This window comes from Leptopilina boulardi, unplaced genomic scaffold (assembly GCF_019393585.1).
Source record: "Leptopilina boulardi isolate dan_hultmark-lab unplaced genomic scaffold, ZJU_Lbou_2.1 LbouV2_367, whole genome shotgun sequence".
NCBI classification, from domain to species: Eukaryota; Metazoa; Arthropoda; class Insecta; order Hymenoptera; family Figitidae; genus Leptopilina; species Leptopilina boulardi.
The window spans coordinates 96,396-112,419 of record NW_026137937.1 but is presented as its reverse complement, the minus strand read 5'-3'; the positions used below and the strand labels follow the sequence as shown (position 1 = coordinate 112,419).

Below are 16,024 nucleotides of genomic sequence, written 5' to 3'. Positions count from 1 at the left end.
TCATTTAAACAACCCGTGCAGAAATTTTGAAAGAGCCCTGGCAAGGCCCACGTCGGGAAGCTCCAAAATCGCATAAAACAGGGAACCCGATCGGGGCCACAGAAAAAGTCCTATTTCAGCCCGATTAAAATCGATGAAAACCGGGGCCCGACCAGTGCCTGGTTTGGCCTCGGTCGGGTTCCCAGTTTCAACCAGGTCAGGACCAGGTTGGCGAATTTCTGCACGGGAAGTTCTTAATCTAAAACTTTTCTTTTTGTCTTTTCCTTCTTCTTCTTGTATCTCATCCGATAATTATTTTAAATTTCTGGAAATACAAAACGCTAAAAAATTTTGAAAACAAAAATTAAAATATTCCATAAAAAGTATACTTTATGTAAAAGTAATAAATTTTCAAAATTATGGTATTAACTTTCTTCGAGGACTGTCTGTCATATACGGATGAACTAACCGAAAGCAGGTGACTGATTTTACAACCAAAAGAACAAATTTTTATTTGCGTTTAAACATGCGAAAGTATCATAAAGCAGAGAATTGCGATTAATAAATGAAGCACGTCTCGTTTAAATTGTTAATTATCACTCACTTATTAGCCACACCGCTCACCATATGTCAATTTTAAGAATCTCTTGCATACATAAAAATATATGCAGCAAAAAAAAAAAAAAAAAAAATGTATCTTATCAAAGAGTTTAACGAATAATAATTAACCTACATCCACCTTTCACACATCAAAATTTTCTATGTATATATATGTATATTTTTTTAGCGATACTCAAGAGAAATTAGAATAATTTCAATTTCGTAAACAAAATATGTGAAACAAGTTGAAGATTAGATACAAACGCGCAGTTGATTCCCCTTAGAATTTGACTAACATATTGTATTCATCAGAAAAGAAGATTGACACTTGATGAATACTCAGAATGAAGTTGTGTATTTACCTGATGCAAATCTCAACCGCAAAAATGTATAACAGAAAGAAATTTTCTGATCTGTTATTCATCTCTCGTGCGTCTATACATGATCTTTGTCACAGTAAATTATTCTCTGGCCCATATGAAAACAAAACGAATATAATTAACCTTTTACAAAATGTAGGATAAGGTCTAATTTACATTACATTTTTTTTAAAAATAACGATATTTGAGCAGTTTTAAACTCGAACGAAAGTTACATTCTGTTTATATCTAGAGGGTATATAAATGTGTAACACACATTGTAAAGAAAGAAGGAAAAATAGAAATCTTTAAACATTACAACTGTCTATCTGCATATGGAATTAATAAAAGATTTTATCAGAATAGCATCTCTTCTAATCTGGACCAGTTATTCCCGGGCTTTATTTTCTCATTGCACTCGTTAGTTTTTTAAATCTTTATTACATCTTCGCAAAAATAAACTTTAATATTTTTAATTTGCTACCGATTTGATTTTCTTTTATTTTTGTATGTGGGTAAATGACACGTTTTTTTGTGGTTTCAAAATTTTCTCTGAATTAAAAAAAGATTTCAGATTAAAATTTTGGAGAAATGATTTTGTTTGTTACAATTACAAGGAATCTCCCCAACCAAAAATTTCAGTATTATACCAGAGTTGACTACTGGCGCAGTACTGGTTCAATATTGGCTGCCGAGGCTGGGCAGTCTGTACTGAACCAGTACTGGTATTTTCATTGTATCAGTACTGGTGCAGTACCACCCTCCCAGTACTGGCAAACCAGTACTGAGCCGATATTGAGCCAGTACTGGCTTAAATAGATTTTCTTTTTGATTAACACTAGTTTACAAAAAGTTCTAGAGTGAACCCGATGAATCTTTTTGTTTAAATATTTTGTTCATCAAAATTAAATACAATCGCAAGTAAAATTGCACAAATGTTATATTATCAATAATATAAAATATACAATTAACCTTTCTTAATAGAAATTATAAAAAATAGTTCAATGGTCAATAAAATTATTGTAATTTGTTTCTGGATGTTATTCTTTTTTATTTATATTTGATATAATAATTAATATTAATTAAAGTGAATAATAAAATAATTAAATAGTTAATTGCATAATTATATACATTATAATTATTTTATAAACATTTTTATTTTTACTAAAGTGTTTTTATATATTATAAAAAGTTTGGTTTTATAATAAACATATTTTTATATTTATTTTTTGATTTTTTAAATAATAATTTGCAATATATATTATAATAAAGAATAAAAATTCTTGGTGTTTTCGATTTTATATATAATAAGATATTAATTAGTTAGTTGACTAATTTAATTAATATTTAATTTAAAGCAGATTCAATTTATCAAAAATTAATCTTCTCCTTTGATAATAATGTAATTTGATTTATGTTATTCTTTACTGTATAAACTTATACTGAACTATAACCATTATAGCGCCTACCTAGATTTAGTTAATATTTTATATTTTGTATTGTTACTTACGTAACTATTAGAATTTAGGAGTACTTTTGTACGAAAGGGCATGTCCCGTTAATAAATGAAATTGAAATTGAAATTAATTTGTGTTGGGTTACTAAAAATTTCAGACACTTTTTCCTAAGTATACCAAAAAAGTATTACCTGCAGTGAAACTTATCTCTGTTACAGTTGAAGCTTTCTTTTCGTATACAATAAATTACAAAACTGCCAGTACTCGGCCAGTACTGAACCAGTAGTGGTTACCAATACTGGTGCCAACTCTGGCAGCCAATACTGGTAAAATGTTATCATCCCAAAGTTACGCCAACTCTGGCGCCAATACTGGGTGCCAGTACTGCGCCAGTATTTGTCAGTACTGCGCCAGTACTGCGCCATTAGTAAATTTTTGATTGGGCGCTGTTCTATTTATTTACCATAACTTAACGCAAAAATAATAAAAAATAAAGTAATAAATAATAAAATAATGTATGTTATCATAGTTCATTCAGCGGCCACTTACTCGAATTGGCGCTGACTCCTGAAGCACTGACACACTCAAGCAACGTCTGTGTATGCCCCGCCATGTTTCTTTTCCTTTTCGTTTAAAAATTAAACTTTTTAAACTTCATTTCTTAATAATTTAACGCAAAATTATGTATTTTTCGGAGAACAGGTCACGTGGGAGGTTCTCACGTAATCATAAAAAAATTTATTTTAACAAAAATTCGTTCGCATCTGAAAAATATGAATATTTTTATATGAAAAAAAAATCATAAACTTTTACGAGATAAATTTTCCAAAAAAATAGATACAATTAGTTATAATTGACATCATTTTCGCACAACTTTCAAATTCAAGTGAATAATAAACTTCTTTTTTTCTGCAATTGACAATGAACTTTTACTTGTGCTATAATGTGTGTCCGAGAAAGAGAGAGTGCCGTAATATGGTTGAAAAAAAATAACGTAATTGATTCATAAAATGTACAATGAATAGTGTGAAAAAGTTGTATTAAAATTTATTTAGCAACAATAATATATGTTATTAAATGGAAGACGTGCCGTTAAGTATATATTTCATACAGATATTTAACAGCAATAAATACTGCGCGATAAAATCATTTTTTTATATATTTTTTTTCATTGTTTTACAATGACTTCATTTCAGGTGAAAGATTCATAGAAAAACTACAGGGAGTTTCATCAATTTGAAGAAAAACATTCATTCAAGAATTGAGTATCAATGAATATAAAGCATAAAAATGAAAATAAAACAACAAAAAAACCTAAAAAAAAAATAAAAAAAACATTAAAAAGAAAAGTACTAAAAGCAAAAAAAGAAAAAGGAAAAAGGAACACAACCTATATTTTTCTTAAATAAACCAAAACAATCATAAAAATGAAATATATTATGAAAATAACAATTGTGATTATATTTCCAAACTGCTGTGGACCATAGAGTTAAGAACAAGCAAAAAAATTAAAACAAAAATTTAAAAAAGAAAATAAAAAATAACTCATAGAAACGGAGAGTGGACAAAATAAAGTCACTGAACAACGAGGACAATTATTGATTGCCAAAAAAAAAAAAAAAAAAAATTGAGGAAAAAACAGAACATTATTGAAAATTACTATGTACAAATGTCAGAAACCTATAATTTGTGAACTAATATTTTGCGTAGTTAAATTGCTATTAAAAAGCTTTCCGTATATAAAAGCTGCGCCGTTTCAAGTGACAATCATTGTTATTTTGAAATTGACCTGAATCCTTATCGAAATGACCGCTGAATTAAATTCAAATGATTATATATGGGGGGGGGGATTAAAAAAAATTATGTGATAAATAAAAAGAAACTATTCGATTTCTGTTTGCACTCTATATATAAAATATCAATGAAACAAACTTGTTGACCCTTTTTTTCATAATGACCCAATTTTCTAAGTGCCGCATTAGATACAAAGTTGCAATTTCCTTGATTAAATCACATATCTATATACATGTTTATATTGACTTCCGGTTCAATAATGTAATTAATTTAACACGATAATTTGCGTTAACATTTACAAAAAGAGGAAAATTGCACAAAAAATATATTTTCAAAATACTTTTATTTATATCATAAAGTTCAATCAAATGAATATTAAAATCTGATAATGAATAAACTGGTCCATTTTTAGTAGTTCAAGTTATTAACATTGTACATTCATTTCATAGTTCTAATTAATTGATACAATTTTGAAATTTACATAAAATAAAAGGTCTTTATAATTCAAGTATTTTTCAATTTTCAATTTTTTTTTTCATCTTCTTCACATAGATGAAAGTAGAATAATAAACATATTCGAATCTTAACTAAATCAAGATCTGATTTTTCACTTACAGGAAAGTGTATATAGGAGAAACTGGTATATATATATATATAAATACAAATGGAAAATATTTTTGATTTTAATCATATCTATTTATTGCCTTGTTCAGACAAAAATAAAACATATCGAAAATTGAAGTTTTTGAAGATAATTATATCAGATTGGCCTAGACTGTTACAGTTCCGTGTCTAATTAGTTAGTACTTATAAAGAATCATCTATAAAATCATAAAGTATGTCGCGTTTAAAATCTTTAATTTTTGGAACAAAACAAAAAGGGGAAATTTTTTATTCGCTTTTAAATATAAGATATGAATAATTATAAATTAGAGTTAAACTTATTGTTCCGTGAATAAAAATATATGTTACATTATCAAAAGATACATCAATTATCTAATCATTAAACAATAAAATTATAGTATTATTATATGCCTATAATATTCTTTCTAATTTCATGACGCATTTCATCTTCAGTTGTCGGTAATGAAATTCTTTACTGGATTCCAAAATAAGTGAATAAATTTTTCAATTTTTGGTTCTACTTTTTTTTAAATTATTTATTTACAAAAAATATATATATATTTTCTGTATTTGATAAAAAAGTTACATTTTTTTAAATAAAATTTTCTATCATCACTCTTAACTCAAAGTCACAGTAAACACGTTATAAATTATCTCGAAACAAAAAAGTGTTGATCATGAAAATAAATCTAAAATTATTCAAATTAAAATAATGTCATTTTTTATATCCAAGTACTGTTAACCATTTTCTAACACTAGTTTCAACTTTTTCCCGAGGGAATATTTGTCACCTTTGATTATTATTATCTCATGTGAACATCACACTTTATAAAAGCATAATGCGTGACGTTCACGAAATGACGAATTTTAGTGTTCCACAATTTATTTCCAATTCCTGAAATAAAGATATTTATAATTCAATTAAACATTTTGGATTTTAATTTCTTGGAACAAATATTTTTCTCCGAACGACATTCGCGTCTTTACGGGGTTCAATTTCTCAAAATTTGACTGAATTTATTTTTAAAAGCCTATATTTATATTCTATTTCGAATATTTTTTTTTAGATAACTTTGATGATGACAGTTAATTTAAAGTATGAAGAGAAATATCTCATGCGTAAATCCGTAGAAGTTTATACCGTTAATGAGAAAAAAATAAAGGGATTTTTGTTTTAGTAAAAATTTTATTTTACACTTAAAATAAAATCCCCTTCTCTGTGACTAAAGTCTCTTTTCCTGCGTGACAATTGTTTTTTTTTCTCTTTCATATAAGAATTCTGAACTATAAACTTGATTTGATGTAAATCACTTTGTTAATAATGCGTTACGGGACATTTTACCAGAGGAGAATGCGAGTCATTATTTTTCAAAACCAAAGCTTCTCCGTATATGTCTTGATGTTTAATGGAAGTAATAAATTTCAAGTAGCACAAATTGCAAACAGGATGGTATAAACAAAAATATCCCTTTATTATAATTTTCTTATAATTACGGCATGAAATTAAAAAAAAAAAAATTTTATACTCTCTAATAAACCTCAATTAGTTCAAATTCTTATTAATCACATAGACAATTGAAAGGTATTAAAAAAATTTTGGTTTATTTTAATCCACTCTCTAAATTTGAATTAGTAAAAATTTTAATTAATTTGAATTAGTGACTCACTTTTTCCTTTCGAATTAGTTAAATTTTACTAATTCGATACTAAACAAGTTTTTTTTTATATTATTTAAATTTTACTAAATCAAAAGCAAAAAGTAAATCACTAATTCAAATTAGTTAACATTTTTACTAATTCAAATTTAGAGAGCAATTTAGCGCTGCAGCTTAATTTAATACCTCAAAATTTTCTGTGTCAGAGTTTATAGAATAAGATTCTTGAAACGTAATTCTTAAAAGTACATACACTTATTGAAAAATAATTTTAATTTTTAAATCTTTCTTCCTTTATGTTTTCAACTTTAGAAGATGTATCAATAAAAATTCAAAAATAATTTCGTTTAATAAAAAAAAATTTCAATCAAGAAAGAAGAAAAAAAAAGTAAAATTGCGAGAATAATGCAAGAATGAAAGAAACGACACGTTTATGTGAGTGTGACTTGGATAAATTTTGTTTTGTACCTTTCGTTTTCAGTCCCACTGCACTCATGATCCTTGTGCATAAAGTAGGCTAATGGCAAACGAGAAGAGTTTACGGTATATGCTGCAGCCCATAATACAGGACAAATACTTAAAGTTTGTCCACCGTCCACAAGATGCGTTCGATTGATTTCCGCGTACTCCTTATAAGCGTACGTATAAATGTATATATAGGAAAAAAAAAAAACATTTGCGGTATCTCCTTTTGAAGTATTCAATATAATATTTTGCATTTTTGACGCAGTGATATACGTATAAATCATATCACGATATTTGGTATAACAAATCTTATGCTGAGTTTTAATAATCAATTAATCTGTATATGTCCACATAGTATTTGAAACTACTACCTTTTTTGAAATCTTCAAAAGAACAGAAAAAAAATAGTGGAATAAAAAGGGTGCATGATTATCCCATAAAAATCAATTAATTACAATTTTCATTTTAAAGAATTTTAAAGAATTTTATTACATTTAATTATTTATTTTGTCGCATTTTCATTTTTTGAAACAGCATTTGACAAAATTCATTTTGAAACGAATTTTTAGTTTACAAAATTTCTAGGTATCAAATTTTTATTTTACAGAACTTTTCATTTAATCTCAATTGCTCATTTAATAGAATTTTTAATGCTAGAATTTTCAAATCACTGAATCTTAATTTTTCCAAATTTTTATTTGTACGAATAATTATTATTTGATAGAATTCTTAAAACACTGAATTTTGATTTATCCGAAATTGCAAATGTCCAAACAAATAATCGACAGAAAGATTTCTGAACTGTTTTTAAAATTTATCAACTAGTATATAGTCTAGGTTGAAACCTTGAAAATTAATAACATATAAAATATTGTTAAACATACAAAAAAGAAAACAATGAAAAATAAATCTTATCTTATCAATATAAAATTTGTAGAATCAACTGAGCTGCTTCAATTGAAAAGGTGAAAATACACTTGAAAGTAAAATAAAAAATGAAATTCTTGCAGCCTTGATGGCTTATATGATCTTGAAATAACTTTAAATTATATTTATATATATCTTATATGCTTTATGACAAAATTGTCATTACCATAGTCGATTAATGAAAAAAAATTTAGAACTCATCATAACCATAAAATTAAATTATAGAATTATTTTAAATCAAAATAAAGAGAAATTCAGTAAAATAAAAATTCGGTATCTAAAAATTTTGTAAAGTAATGTGTAAAATAAAGAAAAAAGTGTCAAATTAATTTAAATATGTATTTATTATCTTAAAATTAATTTACAAAAAATTATAACAATTAGCAGAGGAGTCCGTAGTTTGTGTACGTGCTTCATGCTGATCCGTAGCTTCATATGATTGAGCTCTGTGTATACAATAATAGATAAAATATAATATAGAAGTCGAATTTAAGTAAATTTTCTAAATATGTAATAAGAATATTTTTTAGTCTTTCTACATAATTTCAAATATATGTTTTAGATTTAAATACGAAATTTAAAATAATAATAAAATTTTTAAATATCAATAAAATTAGTTTCATTGATAAGAGTAAAATAAACAGCTGTCAATGAAAGAAATATTTACCATCGTTATTGAAATTAAAAATTTATATTTTTTTATCAAAATAAAATTAAAAAAAAAAAAGTATTATTCACATTGTAATCATTATACTTACTTATACGATTCTTCTACAACGGCCCATTGCTAAGATATAACCACGTCGACATCCAAATCGCAAAATAGATGCTTCTTTCACATTTTTATCGGGTGAATCAAAATTAATTACTTTATTGTCATTTTCACCTTGAGAATATGTCACCGACAGAATTAAAAGAAATAAAAATGTTGATAAAATTAAAATAGTGGAGAATTTCATTTTTTTTTAATATACTTTAAGAATTAAAAATATTTTAGACAAAATATCTGAAAGACTATATACAATCAGAAGTTATAACTCTAGTAGTATGAGTAGACAAGTAAGTATTAGATACTGTTTCTTCGGAAATATATAGCCACTTTAAACGTCTTCACTTGCGTATAATATCATTGCGCATTCACACGTTTTATTTGAAGTTTCAAAAATTTTTTAATGGTCCTTGATTTTGTGCAAATACAAAAAATACGATTCTCCAATTGGTAATCGAATTGTGTCGAGACACAACACAATTCTCCAATCGCTTATCATGTGAATATTTTAAAACAAAATTTCTAAAAACGATTGTTTGGATAAAGGAAATGGTTCCAACTTGAAATATGCATGGTCAATAAATAAATGTTTGACACCTTATTAATAAGTCGTTTTTATCTATTTCAATGCCTGAATTAGTCACTTTTGATTGGTTCAACTGTGTCGATTAGTTCATCACATGAATTAGTAACCGTTTTGACTAATTTTTATTTAAAAATGACTAATTAATTAAGAATTTTTACGTATACCTCATTTTTATACTAAATAGGTCAAAAAAATACTTTCGATCAAAAGAAAATGGTCTTAATCAATTATTTTTCCAAGCATTACAAATTTTCTAAATCATTTATTCAAAATTTTTCACTATTATGTTTAAATAATATTTGATGCTCCCCCACATATAATTTGCAGGAAATGAGCATGCATCGTTGGGTCAACGATTACTGCTATTAAGCTAATCATATAATAAATTAGAAAAATAAATCAACTACAACTCTCAAAAACAATTTTGAAAAATATTATAATAGCAAAAAAAAAATTGTTTTTAAAATAATTTCTAATATCATTATTTATTTGTTTAGAAATTTTTTTTTATTTATTATTAATATTTTTTGAATAACAAGAAAAATCATAAAACTTGTTTAAAAATTTTGCAATTTTGTGAATTTGCAAAGATTTACCTGTGGAACAGAGAAGGTATTAGCTATAAATTTTAATTATTTTTAGTTAAAATTTTTACTATATAATTATTTTATTTATAAGTTTATTTATTTTACTGTTCCAAATGAATTTATTTTTTAGGTATATAAATTTGACCCGCGTAAACTGGGAATAAGCGAGGATGAAATTTGTAAACAAAACAGATTATTAAACTATAATTATTTAATTACCAGTTAATTAATTTCACATAATATATATGTATATGTATTCAGGCGAACAATAAAAAATTATTTAATTAATGATCAGAACGAAAAAATGTGTAAATAAATGAGTATTTTTTTAGTCATTCTTTAAACAATAACAATGTTATCATCAAATATGCATTCCTTTTCTCAGTCAGAGATATACACATACTCTGATACATACTTTATACTTTAATATAAATACTTTGAATACATTATTATTGTGATAATATAATATTTTAATTTTTAACAAAATTATTTTCAAAAAAAAATTTTTAAATTATTAAAACATACATTCAAAATAAATATATATTATTTAAAGTAAGACATTCTTGCTTACTTAAATGACCTTCCTACAGCGTTTTTTCATTCTGGTTAAAGTAGACGCACATCGAACTGGAACATTAATAATAGACCCAGCTTCCACACGATTATTAAAAAAAATAATGCGCGTAGTTTCTTCTCTTTCAATTTCAAGCACAGAATTTGTCACCGTCAAAATAATAAGAAGTAAAAGTGTTGTTATAAATATAGTAGTGGAAAATCTCATTTTTTTTTTATTTGTTTGTAGTGATTAAATAATTTTAGAATTAACAATATTTTTAAGCAAATATCTCACTAGTAAAAAGACTACAATGAGAAGCTGTAACTCGAGTAGTGGGAGTAGGATAGAAACTGCTTCTTCAGATTTTTGTTGAGAGATATCACAACACAACTCTTGAGCTCTCCAGTTGCGTAGTATTTCTGCGCATCCACACGTGTTTTAAATAAAGCACGTTTTATATAAAATGCATTTTAAATTTAAACTATTCTTTTATTATAAGATTAAACTCATTAAATAACAATACATGCTTATAACGAAATATTTGAAATTGCCGTTGAATATATAAATAGTGTCATTTTTTTTATATATATTTACAAAATAAAACGACTATTTTTTACAAAAAAAGAAAATGATATAATTGTTAAACTTTATATAAACTATGTGGAAGTCCGCATGACAAGGGACCACTCTGTCAATTACAATAGGTACATTATTAAAGATTTAATTTGTTGATATGTTTTCTGTTTACTATACACTAGAAATCAAATTTTCAAAATAATTATGAATAAAATGATATAAGCAACAAAAGTGTGATCAAAAATTAAAAAAATTAAAATTTTTTTGTTAAAATATTTTAATTATTATTTATTTTTATTTTTGTAAATTATATTTTATTAAGCACTGTGCACTTTTTCATATAGTGTAAGTGTAACGTAACAAAAATAAGAAGTCCCTTCCTCTCCCTTTGTCACAATTAAGTCACATTTTACTAAATTCCATGCCCCCTAAAACATGTGACGTAATAAGCTTAACTATTTTGGTACAGAGTCAACGTAACGTCAGTTATTACTCCATGTGTCGAGAATTTTTCCACATGTTACTAGAAATTCAATACAGCTTTTTCCTGTTGATGCTGTTATATTAAAACATTCACGGAGAAAATTGGAAAAACGAATAAAGTAACTTTTAATATTTTAAAAGTAAAACCTAAACTGACCGGTGTTTCTGCGTAATTCTGGCATTTTTTACTCCAGAAATAGTACAATTTACTATTTCCAGAATAATTTTTACTTTTTCAAGAGTAAATTTTACTATTTTATGAGTAAAAATTACCAGAAATGCGCAGAAATTCCGGACAGTTTAGGTTTTACTTTTAAAGTATAGTAAAAGTTACATTATTCGTTTTTCCATTTTTTCTCCACGTTAAACTTTGTCAGATTCAACACTGACTAAATTTCAGAATTTTTCACAAAACAGTTAAAAAGTTATTAATTTTTTAATTTAACATGCTCTCTTATGGGGAAACTACATTTTCACATGTTTGGAATGAAAAAACTAATATTTAAAACGACCCACGTGAAAAAGTTCCCGGGAGACTCCCGGGAATTTCTCAGAAAAAATTCCCGCAAACTTGTTAACTCTTACGTGAAGCATTGTAGGTGTCTCTGAAACAAAAAACTTTTGTTTAAGGCGTAAAAAATTTTTGTAAGTATTTAAAAAGTTTCATTTAACACTAGGAAGTACCCAGAAGCATATTTAAAGTTTAGGTTATGAAATTTCAAATTCAGACAATTTTGTTGGTATTTTTGTATGTTATGTTTAATACTTCGAGAATGTTTTATAGTTAAAAAAAATTAATCAAAATGTTTTGTTCTGTAATTTAGTAAATGTCTGTACATAAAAGTTTAATAAAAATTAAAAATCAACGATATTTTTGAAGATATTTTAGTTGTTTTTCAAGAATTAAAAATATAAATATAAATTGATAAATAAATAATCAGAAGAAAAAATTTTAATTATGATAAAAACTTTTTGTTTGAAATTACATGGAATAAATAATTAACTGATTTATATTTAATTTGACGGAGACAGTCGATAAAAATCAATTGACCTAGGAGCAAATATTTGAAGGTTAATTGTAGATATTTGATTTTGACTGAGTTTAGGTAATATGATAATTGCTTCTCGTAAACGATTGAGCTGTTTAACATAAACTTCCCTGAAAAAGTTTATGAAAACGACCTGAACACTAGGAAAGTATTTTGAAACTTCCTAGTGATCATTTATCACGTTTTAAGGTTAACTTGTTCCAGAAGTTGATGAAAAATTACCCTGAGTAATCATAGGTACCTGGAAATCTCTTGTAGCGATCGTCTTTCATATTTTAGGGTTTTCTTCCTCGAAGAAGTTATCGAAATTTAACTAACTTTTAGAGAAGTACCTGGAGAGATCCTACACCCAAAAAAAAGTAATCTTATACTTAGAGGAAAATTCCTCTTCTAATATCCTCTAAATATTTCCTCTTAAAACAAGATTATTCAATTGAAATGTAGAATATTTTTATTCTTCATTTTAATGGAAGAATGACAAAAGGATTCCTTTTGTATTTTCCTCTTTAATTAAGATTTTCCGTTTTAAATTTAGAAGATTTAAAAAAAGGAAACGGAAAAAAATAATGTAATCGTTTGATCCCTTTCCCTGGGTATGATAGTTGTGAAGTTGTTTTTTAACCTTTCAGTTTTAATATTTCTGGTAAAATGTCAACAAAAAGGACAAAAAAATGGATTTGCTTTATTAAAAATACAGAAAATATAGTTAAATTCAAATTAAATGAATATTTTTAACGCTATTTTTAGATTTTAAAAAATTTGGATATTTCTTGTGAAATTTTACTACTCAGGTAAATAGAAATACTATAACCCCATTTTTGAATCTTTCGAATTTTTTAAATCTTTTTATTTACTTTTTTAAAAAAGTTTTAAAACGTTAAATAATTTCATATATGAAATTTTTTTCTGTCCTATAAAAAATATTAACTTTTAAACATATCATCATGTTTTAAAATTATTTTTGCGCTGAAAATCTCGTTGATCATTACAACTGATTAATGAAAACTTAATTTTTGTATTTTAATTATCAATATAAAATGTTGATAATTAACCAAAAACATGACATTGTTAATGTTATATTAAAAAACAATTTTTATTATTATATTGAAATGAACTATTATAATTTTACTTAATTTTAATTTAAAAATGTATTTTCTGCAAAGATTTTATTATTTGATTGAAATTATAAATATTTTATTGATGGCTTTGACATTAAAAACAATTTTACGAGGTTTGGATGTCGACATTTAATTTAAGAGGAAAATCCTCTTAAATGAAGAATAATAATTTTGATACCAAAATTAAGAGGAAAATATGCATTTATTTTAGAGGAATCCTCTAGATTGAAAATTACTTTTTTTAGGGTGTAGTAATCGACTATTGATTTTTTTTCAGTTTAATACATTGGAAAATGTCGATTAATTACCTGGATCTCAGACTGAAACGTTGAATAGGTTCCTATAAGTAATTAACATGCAAAATATGATTAACCTAAACTTTAAATATGCTTCTGGGTACTTCCTAGTGTTAAATGAAACTTTTTAAATACTTACAAAAATTTTTTACGCCTTAAACAAAAGTTTTTTGTTTCAGAGACACCTACAATGCTTCACGTAAGGGTTAACAAGTTTGAGGGAATTTTTTCTGAGAAATTCCCGGGAGTCTCCCGGGAACTTTTTCACGTGGGGAGTAGTTTTGTTTGAAAAAAATATATAACGAAGGTGAATATTTAAGCTTTAATAATCAATAAAATTTTTACGCGCTTTCAGACTTTTTTGTAATGAAATTAATGTATATCGTGTAAAAAACCAACATTTTCAACATATGAATAGTGAAGACGTGGCAACTCTGTAAGGAGAACAGCAGATCCCACGTGACGTGAGGAGAAAGGGTTTTAAGCGCGCGTAAAATTGCTGTATAACCTCACTTTGTTGTTGTTCGATTCCTTCCATTTTATCTGCAGAATTTATAGTTTTCCATAAATTTTTTCCACTTTCCTGCATTTTTAATCTTCTCTCATACACTTTTTTTGAAATAATTCTCCCGTTCCACCGATAGATTTTTATAAAATTTCGAAACTTGACATGTGCATACACAACAAAAACAATGCGTTATTTCTAACAGCAGACGACGGCCGTAAGAGAGACAGAGCATGGTATTGCTGCCAACGTTGAATAATTAAAAACTTTGCATTGCGACGTTGTCGCTATTGGCGATTCAAACAGCTACACTAGCGCCACAGTTGAACTAATTTAGGTGTGACTCGCTCTGTAGCACTCCATGTGTTTTAAATTATTTTTTTTTATTTAACGCTTAAAAATAATTTTACAAACGCAATAAAAATATCAGAATAATTAAATAATTTGAAATAAACTGTCAAAACAGAGACTGCTTTAGAGCGAGTCACGCCTAAATTAGTTCAACTGTGGCGCTAGTGTAGCTGTTTGAATCGCCAATTATGAGCTTGTTAAGAATTGTTATTTTAAAGTTTAAAAAAATTAATTTATTGGAATTCCAGCATTTTATGCCAAATTCTTACTTATTAAATAAATTTCTTCAAGATTTGAAGTGAAATCTTTCATAAATTAATAACTCTATTTCATGAAACTTTCATAAATTTCGTTTTCTTAGGTTGCAGATTCGTACAATCAGTAACAAGAATTGTTCTTTGTTTTTACAAAAAATGTTAATTTCTTAAATTTACTAGCTTTTATTCTTAAAATATACATTTTTTAGTAATAATCGGTGTAGACTTTTGTCATTTTTAAAGTTAAAAGAGCGATATGTACCTTAAATAAAAAAATCGGACAAGTGCGAGTTACACTCGCACTGAAATCGAGGGTTCCGTACTCGAAGCGAACTTATTTGGTATAAAAACAAATGTTTAAAAAATATGTGTTGTATGACAACTAATATAAGTGATACAAAAAGGAACAATTTTCTTGAATTTTACAAAATTGTTCCTTTTTGTATCACTTATATTAGTTGTCATACAACACATATTTTTTAAACATTTGTTTTTATACCAAATAAGTTCGCTTCGAGTACGGAACCCTCGATTTCAGTGCGAGTGTGACTCGCACTTGTCCGATTTTATTTTTTAAAAAATATTTTACTAAAAAAATATAAGAAACATAATTTTATTTCAACTCGCAATATTTTTATTGTATTTACATTTTAAAAATATATTGAATATTAAATTTTATCTTTCTAAGTCAAAAAGAGATAAAACTTAAGATATTGATATAAGGCTAGTAGCTGCTTGTCAAGGAAAAATCGAAAGTTATCTAAAAAATAAAATTTGTTTATTAATTCCAGAAAAATCAACTCCAATCATCCTCGCTATATTTTTTTTGTAATCTACACGTAAAAATACGTCAAAATATATAAATTTGAATCACTGTAGAAAAACTTTTTTCGTTTTTTGCGGAAAAATACATTTTTTTCTGAAATTTATCATTTTTCTTCAAAAATTTGATAAAAATTGATCATCAACTCCAATCGCGCTTACATTTTTTCCCTGTATTTTTCACGCAAAAATTGAGTTTTACAGCAAGT

The 16,024-nt window shown here is 26.0% G+C and overlaps 1 protein-coding gene across 1 annotated transcript in view; it reads right to left on the bottom strand.

Moving 5' to 3' along the window:
- The window catches only part of LOC127287080 (uncharacterized), a 51,314-nt gene extending 40,588 nt beyond the window's left edge, over window positions 1–10,726 (bottom strand). Inside the window, exon 1 of the mRNA XM_051313811.1 lies at window positions 10,374–10,726. The gene's annotated coding sequence lies outside the window, so the exon portion shown is untranslated. The remainder of the gene's footprint in view (window positions 1–10,373) is intronic.
- Between the last annotated feature and the right edge of the window lie 5,298 nt (window positions 10,727–16,024).